General features: G+C 39.3%; 1 long non-coding RNA gene across 1 annotated transcript in view; it reads left to right on the forward strand.

The window, feature by feature from the left end:
• The window catches only part of LOC134296329 (uncharacterized), a 29,731-nt gene extending 24,118 nt beyond the window's left edge, over nucleotides 1-5,613 (forward strand). The window contains exon 3 of the long non-coding RNA XR_010003033.1: nucleotides 5,310-5,613. This is a non-coding gene — a long non-coding RNA (uncharacterized LOC134296329). The remainder of the gene's footprint in view (nucleotides 1-5,309) is intronic.
• Nucleotides 5,614-6,000: the final 387 nt, after the last annotated feature.

Below are 6,000 nucleotides of genomic sequence, written 5' to 3' on the forward strand. Positions count from 1 at the left end.
TTTATAAAGAAGATTTCACAGTCATTTCAGCATAAAAGCTGTTAAGAAAAGGCAGTTTGTTGAAATCAAATGAGTTTCAGATAACAGGTAATATTTTGTTGTGGCCCATATAAAGATGGTATGTTATAACTGCATGATTTGTTATGTGGACAGGGTTTTGGAAATACAGCATGCAACCAAAGCCACTCAACTCATTCCAGGTCACTGTTTCTGGCACTAACAAGGGAATAGCAATAGTCCAAGCATTTTCAAACAGATTTGCAGTTGAATCTTGCTATAAACGAACTTTTGAGGTGAAGGTTCATGTTCTTGCTTGAATGAAACATTGATGAAATTATGTGAGAAGAAAATTGTGATCAGAGCTAGTGAAGTTCTTTAGAAAATACTGGGGGCCTCGTTCCACAGTGGTCCATCCTGTTGGGCAACTGCAGTTTATGTTGAAAAGTTAAATGCAGAAGATAAAGCTTGCAAAATACAGAGGTGCTGTCAAATAAAAGTTGACCAGAGTAACATCTTAGGATCTACCCTGAGGCTACTCATGAACAACAAATGAGGAATTTGGAGAAGGACAGGGGTAAAGAATGTCAAAAGTTTGGGATTGGCGAGTCTGTCAAATATCCCTGTTATCAAATGAAGGCCTTATTTGTTATGTCAACACAGGATTGTTCTCTGCATAAATAATTAACTTTTGTTTCCTCAGCTTTACTTGTAAAATGGTAATTCTGCATAACTAGCAATGTTGGAGGAGTCTAAATCTTTTACGCAAGTTTTTAACACCTCATCACATTGCCAAATTGCCCTGCCATAGAACACTTTGCTGGCACAGCCAGCATGGGGCCCACCGGATCCCATCTCATGATGCACAGCTACTTCTCGCAGAGTTCCATGCTGGCTGCGCCAACAAAGTGAAAATCTGAACAGGGGAAAGTATCCAACTTCAGATTAAAAACACTGGAGACAGTGCGGGAGCAATACAGAAAGGTACGCTTTCCAGTGTATTATGGGCAAGCAGGTGATGTGAGTGATGTGGGGCACTGGATTTGCCCCACTGCCCCACAATTTGCCCCGCTGCCCTATGGATTCCTTGAATCAAGGACCTTCATGTGATGAGATCCTCAGTCTCAACAGCAAAGCTCTGAGGGAAAAGTAACAACACAGATAAAGACATTAGTGAGCAATCTGATGCATTGTTATGATTATTAGATTGGGGACCTATGGTGAGCTTGTTGCTATGAACCTTCAAGTTGATTCCAATTTTCAGCAGTCCTATCATAGTCCTATCACCTGTCCTCTGCCAGATTTATTCAGAGAAAGTTTGCCATTGCCTATCTCTAAGCCTTAGGGGGTGTCACTTGCCCAGCATTACCCAGTGGCTTACCTTGCCCAAGCAGGGATTCAGACCCTGGTCTCCCAGTGTCCCAGTTTGGCATTCAAAACACTACATCATAATGGTTCTCATTACTTGGAATACAGAACTCCTTCAGTGGCAGTATGTCTCACCCAGCAAGGTTTTTTACACCATTAAAAAAATACTAAAGAGAGGTAATGTCAGCTGATTTTCAGTAGATTTGGGGGTTGCCCACCAGTGGCGATGAGTAAATGCCCTTTACAACTTCCACAGTTGTCTAGCCCTGCTTAAATTTCAGGGAGAAATAATTGCTTGGAATATTAGATTTGAAAATTAATTTGGTGATGCTAAATATTAGAAGTAACTCACTGCCATAAGCACTACTGACTGAAAACATCTGAGAGTGAGTTATAACTAATGAAGTTATTGACTAAACTGTTAATGTTGAAGCAGGTCGTGGAATTTACAGAGAATGATGGGGGTTGTCATGTTAACATTTTTCAGTAAAGTCAGAAAACACTCAACTAACTGTTTGACAGAAAATCAATGCAATTCCTATATAAAAATTACTCCACTTCCTCAATGCTGTTATGAATTAGCTATAAGCAGATCTGGAACATTATATAATAGGCTGGAGCAGGGATTCGTGTATGCAGCAGGAGAATTGAGAGACCACCAAGCATCAAACTGGTGCAATTTGCACAACTGAAGACAAGTTTGATGTCAAAAGTATTCAACTTGGTGTGTATCTGCTATCAGTGATAACACAATTTGTGTGGAATGGCGGGTTCATGTGATAAAGTCCTCTGAGTGTAGCATGCACATAACAGAACAATTTTCTATGCAATTGTGTTAATTCCCTTTGAGTTCAATATAACTTTGTTCACAGGCAAGAAAGCACAGGATTGAAGCTTAATACATATATTGTTGGTCTGGAAAGTTAAAAATCTACAGTCTTATTATTTTCCAGCTTTTATAAGAGGTGCAGCCTGTCTAAATGTTCTTGTTAGAGCAGTGAAATAGCTTCATTTTGAACAACAGACACATAGATAATTTTATGGCTTTATTCCAGCACGTGAAACTACATTCTATATTAACTAAGTCAGTTGAGTAGGGGAGAGTTCTTATATTATCATTTCCCTAATGACTATAAAACCAGTTTTGTTGGCCTCTTTACATAGCTACAACATCTTTATGATCTTTACTGTTCTATCTACAGGCTTTATATGCCATTTTAACCTGTTATTCAATACCTTCTTTTTTTTAATAACACACTTAGGACATTTCCTCCATGTTTTAGGAATGCTCTAATCAAAGCGAATAAAATATATATGGCCAATTCATTTGTAGAAAAATAAAATAGATAAAATGGGGCTGGGGAGGAGAGAAGTATCTTATTTCCAGTTATGATCTGTTGCCTATGTGGTAAGGACATTTGTATTATCATTTGGTTTACAATTGATTAAAAGAATCTTTTATTATTGGTTGGGTTTGCAAAAACTTTTAGAGGGGGTATTTGGGAGAAGCTGTACTCAATGCAACCTGGAGTTCTGAACTCATTTCAAAAGTGAGGCACAAACTGAAATACACATACTAATGTTGTCCTTCCCCATTCTGCCTCCCCTCTATGCTCTCTGTGCCAAATACTAGGCATGTGCGATCCGTGAAAAAAATGGTTCAATACTTGCTTCAAAAGTAGGGGGCTCTGGTGCTTCATTTCTAAAGGCATTTCAGAATTTTGAAGCAAAAAAATTCAAAACTTCGAATGCATTTCGTTAATGGCGGGTGCAGATGTGCATAAAGGAAAACATTATCATCAATTGGGGAAACTGAGCGGCTTCTCTCTCCCTCATTTTTTGAGCTATCCTAATGAAATTTGCTACAGTATTAGAACACATTTACCACTGTTAGCTCACCAAATTTCAGAACATTTCCTTATCCTCTGATTTTTGGCAAATTTTCATAGCTTTTATAATAAACTATTTTTTAATAATTGTAGAAATTTGTTCCTGGTTTGAAAGTCTTATTTCCTGTTTCATTGGGTTGTCTTTACTTTGAAAGTCATTGTTCTACTTCAGAAACTTTGTTTTTGTGGCTGAAACTTTGTTAAATTGGTGGAGAGAGACTCAACAAACCATAATGTTCTATTTTTTATAGGATGATGTCCCTTGCTGTTTTTATGACAAAACCAATTAGGAAATGACATTTATCAACCAGGAACAGAAATCATAGCACACCATTAAATCACTCCTGACAGATGGCCATCAGCCTCTGAATAAGGAAATCTGTTCCTAGTTTGAAAGTGTTTGGGTTTTCTGGGGCTGAGAGTGTGCTACTTGCCCAAGATCTCCCAGTGGGTTTCCATGGCTGAGTGGGGAATGAAGCCACAATCGTAGGACAACTCTCAAACTACTACACTAGGAGTCCCCAAACTAAGGCCCGTTGGCCAGATGCGGCCCTCCAATGCCATCTACCTGGCCTCTGTCCTAAACTTTAGACCAGGAGTCCACAAACTAAGGCCCGTGGGGCAGATGTGGCCCTCCAATGCCATTTACCTGGCCCCTGTCCTAAACTTTAGACCGGAAGTCCCCAAACTACGGCCTGGCCCATGGGCCTGATGCGGGCCTCCAATGCTATTTACCTGGCCCCTGTCCTAAACTTTAGACCGGAAGTCCCCAAACTACGGTCTGGCCCATGGGCCTGATGCAGGCCTCCAATGCCATTTACCTGGCCCCTGTCCTAAACTTTAGACCAGGAGTCCCGAAACTATGGGGTTAGGGTCAGGGTCAGGTTTGTTGTTGGGGTTAGGGTTAGGGTTAAGGTTGTTGTTAGTTGCAAAATGTGCCCCTTCTCTTCTATGAACAGTTTTCCCTGCTTCCCTTCACCCTTTTTGCCTTCTTTCCTTCCTTCTCCTCCAGCAGTGAAAACGCTCCAGGCTTGCTTTCTATGGGGCTCTTAAGCCCGATGCAGGAGATTGGTTGAAAACACTTTCTCATATATCCGAAGGTATTCCAAAAGGTATTCTGAAGATGGGCTCAATGCTTATATTGGAAGGCTAATTCCGAAGGGCCAAACCACCTCGGAACCCTGTTCAATTGTATTTCGATTAACGATTTTATTACGATTAATGAGGATGCTGATATTTTTTCTCATGACTACTGAGTAAAATTATGTAATTCTGGATATTTTACATTGATAATGACTGAGTGGGCTCAACTACATGGAGAACTCAGTGATCCCAATTTGTCTGATCCTTAAGGGAATTGAGTTGTTCATCTCCCCACTCCAGAGTCAATGTCTGCATGCACTCAATATGCAACATTCTAAGTTAAAATATCTTATGGCAAGGACACTGGGCCATCACAATATATTGTTCAAAATGGGTCTTGATATTGTGCCTTTATCAAAAGATTTCAAAATCACTATACACAATTGTACTAATAAGACGTATGCACTTACATAAAGCCCATATTGCCTAATTAGTACAAAATTATTTGATGCAAGAATGGAAAAAGTACATTTCTAAACAATCGTGATGGGCCTCAAGGATTTATGCCACTCAATTATTTGGTGATAGCAAACTCTGGTCATTACATCTACCATTTAAACTCTAGGGATGCAAAGAAAAAAACTTGGGGGGAGGGGATAGTAACCAGAAGTGGTATTTGTATGGAAGGACTATGAACAACTTTAATATCCAGACAGTGAATAGATTAGGCTCACCTATGTTTTCATTGTCAATATGAGCTTATTGTATCCAGCTGATTAGTTCTATACCTTGAAATCTGTCTAGCACTAGTTTACTGTCACAATGATTTTTAGCAAAATTTCAATTTGTCTTCTGGGAACACCCAACACACATAATTTGCCTACCCAAGGCTGCCTAGACTAATGTGACATTGGCTCAGTTATGCAAAATGTCTATAAACTGGGCTGAAATACTTCTATTGTATTGTTACAGGTCGAAGTGAACACACAGAACAAACAAAGCTGAAAAAAAATCACAATTTAAGAGTTCTACATACTCCCCCTCCTGTCTTATTGGAAACAGAATACTGCCATCACCTCTTGAGAAAGAAATTACTACATCAACAAGCTGATACAGTTCAGACATTACCCATGTCTTGCCTCAAGATTCGTTCTGTCCATATACTTCCACAATGTTTATTGCTGCACATAAATGATCCAGGAGAAACTGAACAACACCTGAATACTGAAGCAATCATACATATGAATGAGCCAATAAAAATCTTCACTGTTTTTTACTTGCTTGTTGAGATTGATGGTTGTGCTAAAGAGATGATTCCACACCCCCAGCTGAGAATTATCCCAGAATATAGTTTCAAGACCTTACGGACTGAAAACAAAACTAATAAAATTATTGGGAGAAGTTTAATGAAGTAGTCCCAGTAATAGAATTGCTTCCATTTGAGAAACCAGGATGGTTGGAAGAGCGGTGATTCCTCACCAGATTTTCAATGGGCATTGGGCTGAGGGAGGGGGGAAGAAGCCCTGATGTACAAGTTTGCCAACTTCTGGTCAAAATCAGTTCATGATTATGAAAACAATAATATTAATCACCACCCTTGTTGTTTTTATTACTAACAAATGTACTATTCAGCATGATAGACACGCAATTGTCTTGATCTAAC

Source organism: Anolis carolinensis, chromosome 2 (assembly GCF_035594765.1).
Source record: "Anolis carolinensis isolate JA03-04 chromosome 2, rAnoCar3.1.pri, whole genome shotgun sequence".
Lineage (NCBI taxonomy): Eukaryota > Metazoa > Chordata > Lepidosauria > Squamata > Dactyloidae > Anolis > Anolis carolinensis.